The 16,504-nt window shown below is 38.7% G+C and overlaps 1 pseudogene; it reads right to left on the bottom strand.

The window, feature by feature from the left end:
- LOC145111670 (uncharacterized) overlaps positions 1-16,504 on the bottom strand; it is a 154,957-nt pseudogene that overhangs the window by 98,666 nt on the left and 39,787 nt on the right.

Raw genomic sequence — 16,504 nt, 5'->3', positions numbered from 1 at the left:
ATTTGGAGTGTTAGACTAGAGAGAGAAACTTTGTACAAACCCATTTGTATATCCTTTCTAGATCTAATATGAGCTTACACAGATTTATTTACTCCTTGTGTTCTTGATTTTACATGATGATTCACTAGATCTTTCTAATTCCGCACATGCCATCATAATCAACATCACTACAGTTACTTAGACAACTTTTGTCTCGCCATAAACTTCCTATTTCTTCACAGCACTTCCCTAATGTTTGTGAACCTTGTCAGTTAGGCAAGAGTCATCGGCTTCCTTTTACTCACAAGCATGTTTCATCTTTGCAATCTTTTGAATTAATGTACTCAGATGTTTGGGGACCATCCCCACATTTTTCAATAAATGGCAACCGATATTTTGTGTTATTTGTGGATGATTGTACCAAATTTATATGGATATACTTTTTGTCCCATAAATCTCAAGTTTGTGATACCTTTATTCAATTTCGAACTATGATTCAAACTCAATTCAACCGTCCCATCAAAAGCTTACAAACCGATTAGGGTGGTGAATATCGAAATGTTTCAAATTTCTTGACCACTCATGGAATCCTCCATCGTGTCTCATGCCCTCACACACATGAGCAAAATGGTGCGGTTGAACGCCGAAATCGCATCATCATTGAAAAAGGTCTTACTCTTTTAGCTCAATCATCCCTCCCACATGAATTTTGGGAACATGCCTTTAAAACGGCTACATATCTGCACAATCGGACCATTACACCTGTTTTAAATTACCTGTCCCCATACCAAAAACTTTATTCTAAGATTCCTGATTATACATCTCTTAAAACTTTTGGGTGCTTATGCTATCCATTCTTACGTCCCTATAATCACCATAAAATCGACTTCCGCTCACTTCCTTGTGTTTTCATTGGCTACAGCCCCACTCATAAAGGCTACATGTGCTATCATCCCTCATCCAAAAGACTGTACATTGCCCGTCATGTGATCTTCAATGAAGAAATATTTCCTTATTCCCAGCCTTCCAACCTATCAACTTCTACTGTCTCTTCCGCCTAGCCCAAGTCTGTTGACATTGGCCCAACCCTTGTAGCCTAAATCCCACCAATACCCTCTGGCCCAACTCCCACCAATACACCCCCACTATTTCTCTCCCTAATTCGTCCCCTCCATCTCCGGCTCCATCATCCCCCTCTACAGGCCCTAGGTATCGACACTCAACAATAAGCTCTCGTGCTCGTCAATCTTCTTCTATCCCTTCCCATTTTCGCCAAGCCACAAACAATCAACATCACATGGTTACAAGAGCTCAAACAAATTCGTTAAAACCTAAGGCTTTCACTTCTGTCTCCACAACCTTGATTCACGAACCCCGTAACTTTAATCAAGCCATAAAACACAAATGTTGGCAAGAGGCTATGCAAATTGAATATGATTCCCTAATGAGAAATAAGACATGGTCCCTTGTCCCATGTCCTCCTAATGTCAATATTATAGGTTGCAAATGGCTTTACAGGATAAAGAAACACTCGGATGGCACAATTGAAAGATACAAGGCCCGATTGGTTGCTCAAGGGTTTAGTCAAGAAGCGGGTGTTGATTACTTTGATACCTTCAGTCCGGTTATCAAACCTACAACCATTCGTTTGGTTTTATCTCTTGCTATTTCTAAGGGCTGGTGTATTCGTCAACTGGATATCAATAATGCGTTTCTCAATGGTGATTTACATGAAGCTGTTTACATGCGACAACCAAGAGGCTTTGAAGATCATACAAAACCAACACATGCATGCCGCCTCACTAAAGCTCTTTATGGCCTTAAACAAGCGCCAAGATCCTGGTTTACCAAACTCAAGTCGTATCTAACCGAGCATGGCTTTCGCGCGTACCACTCAGACACCTCCCTCTTCGTGCACAAATCACGCTTGGCTGTCATTTACATACTTGTGTATGTTGACGACCTCATCATCACAGGAACAGATGTGCATCTCATACAGCGATTCATTCAGCAACTACATTCTACATTTGCACTCAAAGATTAGGGAGATCTTCATTATTTCTTGGGGATTACAATCACCCGCACTACATCTGGCCTTACACTCAGTCAAGAAGGATATCTTCGTGATATTCTTGATCGGAGTCACATTATAAATGGTGTCCGAGCTACCCACCAACAGTAATAACGGTCAAAAATCATTTATCACATGTGTATTCATGTTTTCAATTATAGACCTAGTCTAGTCAAGTTACGTTAGTAGTGTATCCGTATATGTAGGTTTCAGTTGTACTCTACTTGTATAAATTCCCCATGTACCTCATGTATTGAAGAGTGTGAAATTACATAATCATTTTGGTGCCCTCTGCTTTATAAACAGAGCGATGGTCTTCGCTTGGTTGTAAAACGTTACAAAAATCTTCATATCACATACTTCCGACCAAACAAGGTCTAATGTAGATTCTTTCTTGATGTTATAATCCCTCAAAGTTCTACCATTCCGGAGGCTCGTTTTATCAATAATTAAACACTGTTGACGCCATGGAATCCCCTCTACTTCCTGAATTTTTTCCTTCACCTTACGAATTGTTTCCGAGCTGTCCACCACCAGCGTGATGATCTTCTCTGGTAGAATCTTCACAAAAATCCGCATTTCATCTCCAAACTGTAGACTTAGGTGCAATGGAGTGTTATCTTGGATGTTATAATCCTTTAAAGTTCTTGGACCCTCGAGGTTCTCCCCAGCAATGATCAAATGTTGTTGATGCTGAGGAATCTGCTCAGAATCCTGAATCTTGGCCTTCAGTTTACCAATGGTAATTGAGCTTTCAACTACCATAATGATGGTCTTACCATCGGCGTTCTCACAGAGATCTGCATCCCGAGATGCAGTGTACATTCCTTCTGAACTTTGTTATCAGCAAGAGTCGTATGACCATATTCTAGATGTTTGCCGGAAAATATAAGCCTATGCTGATCGGGAGAGATCCCTTCCTTGTCATGTATCTTAGCCTTGACACAGTTAATCTCATCAGAGCTCTCAACCTCCAAGGTAATGGTCTTGCCGGTGAGGGTTTTCACGAAGATCTGCATAACGCCTCACAAGAATGAGGCTGAGGTGAAGAGTGAAAAGGGTTATGCCGTCTTCGGCAACGAAGGAATAGAAAGGGTTGTGATGAATTTAGTTAGAGATACGTGGAACTAGGATCTAATTTTGACTCTTGGACCCTGTCGTGTCAATATCCTTCTTCACTTTTAATTGTAACCTACGTCCTAAGATACCAGATAAATGATAATGTTTTAGTTTAGCATCAAAGATCTCGTATCTTTTTCTTTTATAAAAAATATTCTGTTGAAATAAAAATGATAAACTTTAAATGTGTATCAAATATCTCAAATCTATCTATCTCATTTAATAATTAATAATCATTTAATAAACGAAACATAAAATTTTCTCATATTCCTCATCTAAATACTTGCTTTGCCACATGACATCCTTCTATATCTTAGAATTTCTTCTTGTTTAAAACAATGATTAATTGAAATCTGTTATACCTACCAAAAATCATGTGTTTAAATGCAATTTAAATTTTATCTTAAAAGGATTTTAAATATAGAAGGTTGCAAATAAAATGATGGAACTCAAATGACAAGGACTAACAATAAGATCCTCCAAGCCTTGGGCTCGCCCCCGACCGCCCTACCATAATCCCGGACCCAAAGGCCCCGAGATGACCCTCAAAGAACTCCAAAATCCCTTCCTTGGCTGAACCCAAGACCACCGAGGTCCACTCAAAAATACCGCGGGTAATCTCCGATGAGATAAACTCTTGTGTTCGCGCATCGATCGGCTCAGTAGCTGCCACTGAACCGGAACTAGAACCTGGACCCCATTCCTGAGTGCTCAACATCATACCGAGACGACACGCCACAGATCCGAATATTCCCAAGAATCCTTATCCCATAGGCTTCCTAGATTCTCAAAGTATGGATCCTGTGCTTCTAGTAGTACGAGCCTAATACTACATTCCACACCTATCCATACTTTCATCAAGAATCCTCCTGAATCCTTTAAGTCACCTTCTCAAATCCAAAAACCAACACTTGCTAATCCGCACAACTGATGTAACAACCCGAAATTTCTATTCTGTACAACCATTCACTTCAATAGAAGCCAGTCTAGTTTCTGCTAACTTTTAAGCTGTTTGGTGTCAGTTTGAGTGTTCTAAAGCCTAGTACTTCAAGCGGTAATTATAAGAAGTATACTTCAGAGTCATTTGTGCAACACTTAAGTTCCAAAACTCCAAGAGTTTGGAGTTTACAGCCCAAAAATGGTGTTAGGGCCTTAAACTCTAAAAGTATAAATATGGCACTTAGCCATTTTACTCACTTTTCCCATTTTCAAGCCTAGAAACTCATTCTCTCTCAAGTATCATCCAAGTTTTCTTCTTGATCTTCAACTTTGTAAGTGTTTCCTTCCTTGATTTGTTGTTATACTACATTATCTAGTGATCTTACATGATTTCATCCATGAAATCATTCCATTTTATTAGATCTTCAAGTGTTCTTCATTTCACCAAGAACACCAAGAACACACACTAGTGTTCTTGGGCCGTGAACCCCCTTACAAGCCTCTATATTGTAAGTACTCTTACCTTGATCTGATATAGGCTTGTTTTACTTGTTATTCATCTAGAAAACATCAAGAAACACAAGTTCATAAGGTGTTTACGGCCAAGACATGTTCTTGAGCCGTAAACCCTAATAAAGGGGGCATAGTGAGCCCTAGTCCCTTCCTAAGCCTTGGATACAAGTCTAGATCACTTCCTTGAAGAGTTTAGGACCTTAAACATCAAAAAGATCAAGAACACATGGAGTTTACGACCAAGAATGCATCTTGGGCCGTAAACTCTAAAAGGTGGTGCAATAGTGCCACTAATGCTTCCTAAGGCTTAGACTTGAACAAAGGATACTTCTTCATGACTTATAAAGCCTCAAAACACAAAATGGTACATAATACCATGAGTTTACAGCCGTAAACTCATGGGGAAATGACCATGGGCCGTAAACTCATGAGTTGTTACCATTTGGGCCATGAACTCCTTTGAGAGGCCCTACTCCCATTAGATGCAACCCTTTGGTACTCCTAGCACTTGAATCAAAGTGTTATCCACGTTTTAGGGTGTCTTTACTTGATAAATTAGTTGTTAATTGACAAATTTGGATATATATATATATATATATATATATATATATATATGTGTGTGTTAATATATGTTAAATAGGATCTGTGTGTGTGCTCAAGTCTTCACTTGACACTTAGCATCCTATACCATCCGTTCATCCAAACCACTCACTACCGGTGAGTTCATACCCTTAATCAACCTTTTAAATGATTTTAAATGCTTTTATGGGAGGGGAATACAAGTAGATACTTTATAGTTATTATATCAATCACATGTGATTAATAACTATCAAACATATGGATTTTCTTACTTTTCAAAAAAAACTGCTTCAAAATGTTTATCAAACTCTTTTACATGTTAAACTCTTTATCAAACTTGTTTCTTTATGCCAAACTACTTTCAAATCGTTTTATGAAAATGACATCAAGTCATCAATGGTTATTTAAACTCTTCAAAAGGTTTTACAAAACTTCTTTGTCTTTTGAACTAAAATATTTTGTTAAATGTGTATCTATTTGGATATAATTATATAAGTAGGATTCAAAGGACTTAGAACTGATAACTCACCCTACCTCCTGTTCCTTGTTTGGTTGTGGTCTTAGGGTATCGGTTGTTTGTCCCAAGGTCGTTTGAATCTTAGTTATATATTATGTATATGTATATAGATACAAAAGTTCCTTCTTCAGTTCAATACCTTTGGGTAGCAAAGGTATACAAACATGTTCATTTATACAAACAACATTGCTAGTAAACTATAATAGGTATAGTTTAGGAAGTTACAAATACTATTACTAGAACAATGAAACATACAATGAGTCAGTTCATACATGAGTCATAATATATAGTGATGAGAAACAAACATAACATATAGTGATGAGAAACAAACATAACATGTAGTGATGAGAAACAAACATAACATACAGTGATGAGAAACAAACATAACTTACAGTGATGAGAAACAAACATAATTGTAGTGGTGTTGATTATGATGGCATGTGCGGAATTAGAAAGATCTAGTGAATCATCATGTAAAATCAAGAACACAAGGAGTAAATAAATCGGTGTAAGCTCATATTAGATCTAGAAAGAATATACAAATGGGTTTGTACACAATTTCTCTCTCTAGTCTAACACTCCAAATGGTTCCTTACATAATGGGATTCACTCACTTCCTATTTATAGGAAAGACTCAACCCATTTACACATACAAAAGGGAAAGCCTAAAACACTACATCCAAGAGTGACTTTGCACCCTAACATTCTCCCCCTCAAAGTTAGGAGTGGATGTCCGGCTTCAATCTCCAACGAGCTAGCGCGATCAAGACCAAACTCCCCCTCGAAGTAACATCGGTCTTCAAATCCGCAAACAAATATCCGAGAAACCCGCTTCGAATACACATCATTCTCCCCCTTTTTATAATCAATAAATGATTATAAAACCCATTAAGGGTGAGAAGCGCTCGAGGAATAGTCTTCACGATACTCCCCCTTGATGTGTACCAAAAATGAATCACCAAAAATCTTGCACGGAAAAACAATCACGAAAAAGCCACAAAAATTTTCCAATTTATGAAAATTTTTGACTTTTTGAGTGAAAGTTGCAAGATTTTTCAAAAACCAGGTAGAAACTGTCACTTTCTGAAACTTGCAGGGACCCGTTGCGCCCAAAACAGCCAAATATGCAAAACTCTCCCCCTTTTCCAAAGCTGGGTAGAAAGCGTCAATTTGCACAAACTGCAGGGGCCTGAAATGCATTTTCTTCAATTTTCAGCAAAACAATCCTTTTTCGAAAATGGGTATGAACAGCCAAACATTCGAAGCCTCAGGGACCATTTTCGAAAATTCTACCATTGTGCACCAAACATACGAAGAGTTGGCCAAACATTCGAAATTTCAGAAAATTTTCGAATTTGGGTGAAAAGTGTCAAACATTCGAAACTTCAATTAATTGTGGAGGTTGCCAAATATTCGAAAGTTCAGGGGCTAAATTCGAAACTTTTGCTTCTTTTATCAAAACATACGAAATTGTGATCAATCATACGAATCCTTTACCAATCATACGAAGGGGTGTTTAAAATTTGTCAAACAGTCGAAACTATAAGGGCCATATGCGAAACTTTTCCTTCTTTCTTCCCCAATTTTGTTTCTCAGACAATTCCATTCGTACGCTTCGTACAAAACTGCATCCAAACACACGAAAATTTTGCAACCAAACATACGAAGATTTTCCTTCTCTCTCCTCTTCGTATGAAAATCATCTTCCCAAACACACGAATTCGAAGCATTCGAAGCCTCTTAATGAACAGTAACCTCTGAATACCTCTGAATCGAATTTTCTCACTTCGTACATTCAACCCAAAAATCATTCTTCGTTCTTACAGTTCATCGTTACAGTTCTTCCCAAAATTATCGACATTTGTTTGCTTCGTTTTTCAGTCAACAACACAAATCAAGCCATCTATTCTTCAACCCTTCGTTAATTGAGGCCATCGACTTTGAGATATCGACTCTAATAACCACAATATGTGACCATTCGATCGAAATCTTCCTCAAACATTATCAATTCGTTTTCCAGTCCATCGACATCAAATTTTTTAACGATAAAATATGTGGCTTCGTTCTTGTTCTTCCATCGATACCTCATGAACAAACCTCAAAATCAACAATCCAACTTCGCTTTTTATGAACAGCGACTAAAATCGATCTTCAAAATACGTCACCAAACACCAGTCGACACTAAGAATCAGATTATCGATTTCAATCGACTTCACAAATTTTCGATTCTTTGAAATCAAGAACTAGTAACTGTTCGTCATCTATGTATCACAAAAGCAAATTCGATTCCAATTCTTCAAACCGTTGAACTTACATGCAACAATCAAAATCGACATCGTTCCCAAATCTTCGCTTTTCAATCAAGATCGACAAAGTCGAATCGATAACTTCAAAATCAACATCACAAACCAATTCCAGATCAACATACCAACAGCAACTAAAATCGATCTCAACGACTTTAAAGTTGATTTCAATTCCTAAACTAATTTCGATTTTGACTTATCAGAAATTCGTTTGACTTTCAACAACGAGACTTTTGATACAAACGAACAACAAAGATCAACTAAATCACCATCGATTGAGAATTAATCAACAAATCATATCAGAATCGAGTTCGATTTTAAGCTTTAATGACTCAATCCAAGTTCAATTTCAGTAAAAATTGATTCCAGACAAGTTAAAATCGAAGAAACTTCACTGATTTCGATCATTAACTCAATCGATTTCAAACACGTAATTACAAGCCAAAATACTTTGATTAATTAGACTTCGATCGATTAACTCAATCGAGTGACAAGATTTTCGATTCCAGTAATAATTAGACTTCGATCGATTTGAAGGAATCGATATTCACGAATGATGAATCAAAAAAAAAATTATTTCGATGAGGCTTTATCAAGATGAAGAGTAATAGATCGACTTTTTGGGCTTAAAATGATGAACAATGAATAGATTCATTGTCACGGAATGGGATTGTATTCGAAATCAAATGTACAGGAAACAAATTTGTACATTGGGCTCAAAAAAAATTTTATATGAACAGTAACAAACAAAGGAAATTGGACTTCAGTTTGGATCAAGAACAACAAACGAACTTTAATTTTGGGCTCAATTTTTGATCTAAACAAAAATAAATGGATCAATCAATGAGGTTGAAACGGATTTGATCCAATGAAGCAAATAGATCAAAAAAAATGAAAAACGAAAAACATGAATCGAAATCATGGATGTTTTGGAATCCATTTGAGAATTTGAGATACCTTTTTGACGAATCGAGTTCCGTTTTCAACGAAAGAATCAAATTTAGAAGATCTTGGTTCTTTTGTTGGAACGAGAAAATTTCCAATTTGAACATTGTACCACCCACTATGTGTGATGTACAACTCGTTCTTCGTGTTCTTCATGTTCTTTATCAAACCAAGAACATCTTCAAAAGAACCACCAACACATTTGGGTTTTGACTTCAAATTCAATGCAACATTTGGAGATTGTTGCTTTGGAACCCAAATTTGCTTCACGGATTTTGGCTTCACAACGTTTGACGATTTTTGTGAGTAAACCCGCTTATTTTTCCGATTAATCTTCTTCTTCTTTTTCTTTCTCATCTTTTTGCATCTTGAAGACTTGATTTCATGAACAAACCCACTTTCCACAATTTGAACTTTGTGAGTTTGAATCAAATATTTTGGAGTTTGATACTTGTGAACTTCTTGGATCACCGGCTTCCGATAAGGAATCATTCCTTCAAACGAATCACAAGAACACAAAATATCATCGGTTTGAACTCCAATTGAGCAAAAAACTTTTTCATCTTGAGAATCAACTTGAATCTTCTTATCATGAACTTCAACAACATCAAGAACATCACATTGAACTCCATTGTTAACAACTTCAACAACCTTAAGAGCACGAAGATCATTTGGGTCTTCAATAAGAGAAATATATTTCTTTCTGAACAAATATTTTTCTTCTCCAATCTTATCACTACTACGTGATGATATGGACCATGTAATATCAGCCAACCATTTGATCTCACGAAGTGGTTGAAATATCAAGCTTCCATGATCATCCTTCAAACCTCCATAAGAAACCATAGTTTCCCAATATATCGAATTGTTTAACACCAACCCATAATATTGATCTTTATTGACTTTGTATTTGATATCTTCAACGATCACTATCCAAGAATTGTAAGGCAAATTCACCATGATTACAAAAACTTGAAGATTTCTAGAGAGAGAAAGTGATTTTGAATGAGTTTTCTAGAGAGAGAAAGTAAAAATCACTTGAATTCTAGTGAAGAAAATCGAATTATGAATAGAATCAAAGATGAATTCGATTTCTAGAATCCAAAAACTCTCTAAAACACGAAGATCCAAGATCATAAAATGAATCACCAAATCAAGATAGCCATCAAGAATCAATTCTTGATCCAATCAAGAACACCCGCTCTGATACCAATTGTAGTGGTGTTGATTATGATGGCATGTGCGGAATTAGAAAGATCTAGTGAATCATCATGTAAAATCAAGAACACAAGGAGTAAATAAATCTGTGTAAGCTCATATTAGATCTAAAAAGAATATACAAATGGGTTTGTACACAATTTCTCTCTCTAGTCTAACACTCCAAATGGTTCCTTACATAATGGGAGTCACTCACTTCCTATTTATAGGAAAGACTCAATCCATTTACACATACAAAAGGGAAATCCTAAAACACTACATCCAAGAGTGACTTTGCACCCTAACAATAACATGCTAGACAGAGAGAGCATACATTATACTAGTACATACATTACATATACAAGTACATTACAACATAAATGTGAGCCACGTAACGGGGCATGGCATCACCTGTCATGGCTCGTTTTGTATCCAGAATCTCCTTAAGCGGAGAGCGTTGAGTTTGTGTATAGATCTATACTGGATTGACTATCCTACACCTTGCTGCTAGCTACAGTGGGACTTGCAAGTCTACGGGTGCCAAATGTTATTTCTTCCGACGTCTTTCATCGTCGTGTTTTTAGTCGGTAGTATGGTACAGGCACATCACATGTTACTTTAAATAACAATTGGTTTAAGGTAGTTAGTACAGCAGTAGTTACTTAATACAACACTACAGTACTATTTTATTTCCCCATTGCATTCACTTTGTGATCTTCACACAATGAACGGTAATGTAAAAACTATATTTTTGGTTAATGATAGTTAGATTTGGGAAAATACATACTCTTACAAGAGACATACATACAAACATTTGATGCCTTGGTAGAAGGCTACTTTTAGTAGATATCATAGGGTTTTCTAGGAGATACAAATCTTTACAAACATTTACAAACTTATACATCAAGTGCTTACAAACACTTTCATACAAACAATGACACTAAAATACTTATGATCTCACCAGCTTTAAAGCTGATAAACTCTTTCAAAATAACTTGTATTCTCAGGTCACTAGTAGACAGGTACCGGTGCCAGGTTTTGAGAAGATGGAGCTCGTTCAAGACTCATCTTTTATTTTGATTTACATTTTAGTGTCTTATATACTTCACAGAACACACTTGTATTAAATTATATTATTAATGCAATGGATGATGTTGTTGCTTGTTTACTACTATTCATTGTTTTGATACTATACATGACGTCCTCCACCCCCGAACGTTTCCGCCGTTCTGGTTTTGTGGTGTGACAGATTGGTATCAGAGCATTGTTTATAGTGAATCGAGTATATCAACCCATAAAAGATATACAAACTATAAACACAGCGGGATTAAAAATACTCTGACAAAGAGTTTATACTTTTAAATAATAAAATATTTAACCAAGTATACATACCTGCATTCATGCTAAAATCAGTGTCACTAGGACAGAACAAAAGTATTACGATTGTTGGGCAGCACAAGTAGACTTAGAGACATATAGTCAAATCTGGGAAGATATAGCCTGATCAACTATATTATCCGAGGTGTGACTAGCATGTGCCTAAGAGTGGTTGTGAGGTCGCAACAAGTCTAAAAAAAACTTACCAACAATACCACAACGAAAACCTTAGAACAGAACATAAACTTAAAATACTATAAGAGTATTTTGTGTTACTATAATTTACTTATGTGCAAACTAAAAAGGCCTTATAACTACCTAATTAGTACTTTTATTTAATTATTTCTTATACCCGCGTAGATAACATGGCTGGATTCCATCCCCACGGCGACCTGTACTTCCCTAACCAAGGTAATGGAGGAGGGTTTGAAGCAGAGCTTGAAAATGATCACCCAATCCCGGTGGATGATCACCAGGCTGAAGGCTTTGCAGGTGGTTCTGACTCCGAGCCTGAAGTTGAGAACCTACTCCCGGTGGCTCTTGTCCCAAATCCTAACCCTCGTCCGGCTTTTCAAGGCCCGACGCCTCCATCGGTGGAAAGCTTGGAAACATGGAACCAAGAACAGAATCAGCCCATGCCATTCAATGGAGACCGAAGCTTTTATGACCTGAGCGAGGGAGGCTCAGCAGACAGAGTCTTGCCAATCCTGGTCCGCAGAGTTACCCGAAACGAGATTCAGGGCAGGACAGCTCTCCATCGAATCACGGAAGTTGATGCCAATGTGAGAATGCATACCATCCGCACCATTCATCTGGAAGATGCTCGTGAGAGATCTAGGGGAGACCACGAGGCCCTGCAGCAAGAGCTAGCTGAAACTCGAGCTGAAGTCATAGAGCTCTGAGTACACCAAAGGGTGTACGAAAGGCACCTACTTGATATGGAGCGTCAGCTGGCTGAACTAAGGGTTCACCCAAGGGATAACCGTCACCAGTAGGAGATATTCTACCTTTCTTTCCTTGGTTGAAAGAATAGTCTTCCTATCTATGCTCCAAGTTGCACTTTTCTATGTAACTAACCCTGTATTGTCAGTACTTTCTAGTTAGGCCTTTATGCTGTCAAAAATTTTCTACTTCGGATATGATGTAAGACCTACTCCAAGGTCATTTTTCCCAAACGTATTACATCTTAAATATCAAAGATATTGACAGTCGGAAATTTTTCTGTGCCAATCCTTGTTCGAATACTTTCATTCTGCTATCATTAGAATTCTATCTAAACCTCACTTTCGTCAAATTATTGAGCTGCGGTAAAATAGCTTAAGGATCACTTCCAATTCTTGTCGAAGGTTGGATCATGTTATCCACCAACCAATGATAGCCTAGTTCAAAATAGCAATTGTCTAGTGAACATTCTCCGAACTTACTTCAACTCTTTTCCAGTACTGCATCATAGGGATGTAGGTCAAACCATCAAGAACAGTTTAACAAAATGAAAAGTTTATATTTACATGAATGAGTAGAATACATCTAGGACCGACCATAATCACTCACGAACTCCTTTCTTGTCTTATAACAGAATCATGTCGTCATCTCAAAATAGTCAGCAGAACGACAAAACCCCGATCCTTCATATAGACGCTGCCACCTTCCAAGCAGCGGTAACAGCTGCCATTGCAGTCGTCCTTGCACACTTCAACACTAGTAACACAATCAAGGCTGGAAAAGGTGTTGACAGTTCAAATTGTTGTAACCATCCAGGAAATCAACAAATGATAACTGTTACAAACACCCAAAGCCTCAAATCTGAGGGGAAGAAACGAAGGCGTCAAGCCCAAAGGGAGCGCAAGCGATCTCAAAAACTTGCCATGCGACAGCAACAAGTGGCGACCCCTGCCACTCCAACACCGATCAGACCATATAAGGGAACCCTCCCGTGGTGTGAAAAATGCACTTTTTATCATAACGGAGTTTGCAGTAATTTGCAATGCATGAATTACAATCGAATGGGGCACCCTACTCATATCTGTAAGGCGCCGACAAGAACCGTCTATTAAGCCGCTAACATAGGGGTCAGCCCGGCTTGCTATGGTTGTGGTGAAACAGGGCACTATAAAAGGGATTGTCCAAAAGTGAAGAACAACATAAGCGCTCGTGTCCACATAACTCCGACCCGACACTTCACATTCACCACCGATGCTGGTGCAAGCCAGATTTTCCATTTATGCGGTGAGATAGGACATCTTAAGAAGGATTGCCCAATAACAAAGAACTCTGGCGCATACGGGAAGATACTAAGGATCACTACTGAAGGAGAGACTACTCCGGACCCACGTTGAAATTCTAGGGCGTTTAGTTTTAATAGACTTATAAACTGTTAAAAACTAGTGCAACTCGAGTCATATCTTTTGCGAGATCCCGGCACTCAAGGGACTCTCGTGCTGCGTGTACTTGCTTTTGTTGTATACCTTGTTCGCAGCAGCAGACTTGTAAGATAAAACTAAAAGTACTGAAACTCAGTCAAGTTGCACCATTATGTTTTTGTAACACCTTTATAATCTAATCTAACGCCTTTTATTTCGAGTAGTCCGACATCATCATGTAACATGAGTCAATTCGATCCTCCCAATGACAGTCTCGTGCGAAAATCCTTTTCCCCATAGTCTCCTTTCTAGCGAAACCGTCATTCCAGAACTCCGAGATACTCATACGAAGGGTATCTTATACTTCGTATCCTTCCCAAAGAAACCTCCCCGGAATACCACTCGTGCGGTATGTCAAGTTCAATCCGAAGACCCATACGGTTAATCTATCGCTGAGGAATGTATACGCAAGGGTGGTATATAATCAAGGTTCTACAGGCTTAGAATTGATGATTCCGCTTTAACTTCTTTTCCTTGTTTGGATGTGAGCTTAGAGAAGAATCAGTTATTCGACAGCCTTTTCAATCTTAATTATATACGACTCGTGTACGCGAAGCTGTGATTGATGAACCAAATATGACTTCTAAAAAGAACTTCAGGACGAAGACTGCTCCAGAATACGAGTGATCGCACTGCCATGCGAAAAAACTTAGGAACCAATCAAATGCCTTTCCCACCGACCGAGACAAGAGATTCAGATAGAACAGAAAACTCCCAGGATTTACCTCCGCAACGTCAAGTCGAGTTCAGGATCGACTTAGTTCCAGGGGCTACCCCAGTAGCCAAATCGCCCTATCGTCTAGCACCTGTATAGATGCAAGAACTGTCCGATCAACTTAACGAACTGCTCAGCAAGGTCTTTAGAATACCAAGCTTCTCACCCTGGGGAACTCCGGTCTTGTTCGTCAAGAAGAAAGACGGATCATTTCGTATGTGCATCGACTACAGGGAGCTCAACAACCTAACCATCAAAAATCGTTACCCTTTGCCTCACATAGACGATTTAGTTGATCAACTGCAAGGGGAGAACTTCTTTTCAAAAGTCGATCCAAGATCCGGGTATCACCAACTACGAGTATTAAGGGAGGATGTTCCGAAGACAGCCTTCCAAACTCGTTATGGACACTACGAATTCGTAGTGATGCCGTTCGGATTAATAAACGCGCCCGCAGTATTCATAGATTAAATGAATAGGGTGTGTCGTCCTTACTTGGATCGGTTCGTCATCGTCTTCATCAATGACATACTTATCTACTCTCATACTAAGGAGGAGCATAGTCAACATCTTCAGCAGGTCTTGGAAACATTACGATCAGGGAAGCTCTACGCGAAATTCTCTTAAATGCGAGTTTGGATTCGAAGGGTCAAATTCCTGTGTCACGTTGTTAGTGAAGAGGGAATTCATGTAGACACTTCCAAAATCCAGGCCATTGAGAATGGTCAGATCCGAAGACACCTACAGAGATTCGTAAATTTCTAGGTCTCGCAGACTACTATAGTAGGTTCTTTCAGAATTTCTCACGATTTGCGAAGCCCCTTACAACTTTGACCCGGAAGGGCGTGGCATTTGACTGGGAAGAGAAGCAGGAGAGAGCGTTCCAAACGCTAAAACGAGCCTTGTGCACCGCGTCGATACTATCCCTCCCAAAAAGGAATAGAAGACTTTGTAGTCTATGGCGATGCGTCCAAATCCAGGACTCAGTTGCATTTAGATGCAACGAGGTAAGGTCATTACCTAAGCCTCCCATCAGTTTGAGACACTCAAAGCTAGCTATGAAATACACGATCTAGAGTTAGAGGGAATCGATAGAGATGATCGTTCAGATTAGTGGACGATTGAAAGCCTCTAGAGACCGACAGAAAAGTTACGCAGGGCTTTTCGAGATTCTCGCTAGAATCGGCCCTGTAGCTTACAGACTCAACCTACCTCGCAAACTTAGTAACGTACATCCTACTTTCCACGTCGCGAACTTGAAAAAGTGTATGTCCGACGAGACTCTTGTAATCCCACTCGACGAGATCGAGATCAACGAGAGCCTCAACTTCGTGGAAGAACCTGTAGAGATCATGGACAGAGAGGTCAACCAAACGAAACAAAGCCAGATCCCGATAGTGAAGGTTCGCTGGAACGCCAAGCGAGGACCTGAATTCACTTAGGGAGCGTGAGGGTCAGTTAAAACTGAAATACCCTCATCTTTTTACTTAGTTATTTGTAACTACTTATTTGCTTAAACTCTAATTTCGGGACGAAATTCCCTCTAACGGGGGGGATGATGTGACAACCCGAAATTTCTATTCTGTACAAACATTCACTTCAATAGAAGCCAGTCTAGTTTCTGCTAACTTTTAAGCTGTTTGGTGTCAGTTTGAGTGTTCTAAAGCCTAGTACTTAAAGCGGTAATTATAAGAAGTATACTTGAGAGTCATTTGTGCAACACTTAAGTTCCAAAACTCCAAGAGTTTGGAGTTTACGGCCCAAAAATGGTGTTAGGGCCGTAAACTCTAAAAGTATAAATATGGCACTTAGCCATTTTACTCACTTTTC

This window comes from Lactuca virosa, chromosome 5 (assembly GCF_052849685.1).
Source record: "Lactuca virosa cultivar CGN04683 chromosome 5, Lactuca_virosa_CGN04683_v6, whole genome shotgun sequence".
Classification (NCBI taxonomy): domain Eukaryota; kingdom Viridiplantae; phylum Streptophyta; class Magnoliopsida; order Asterales; family Asteraceae; genus Lactuca; species Lactuca virosa.
This window is presented reverse-complemented; position numbering and strand designations above follow the sequence as displayed.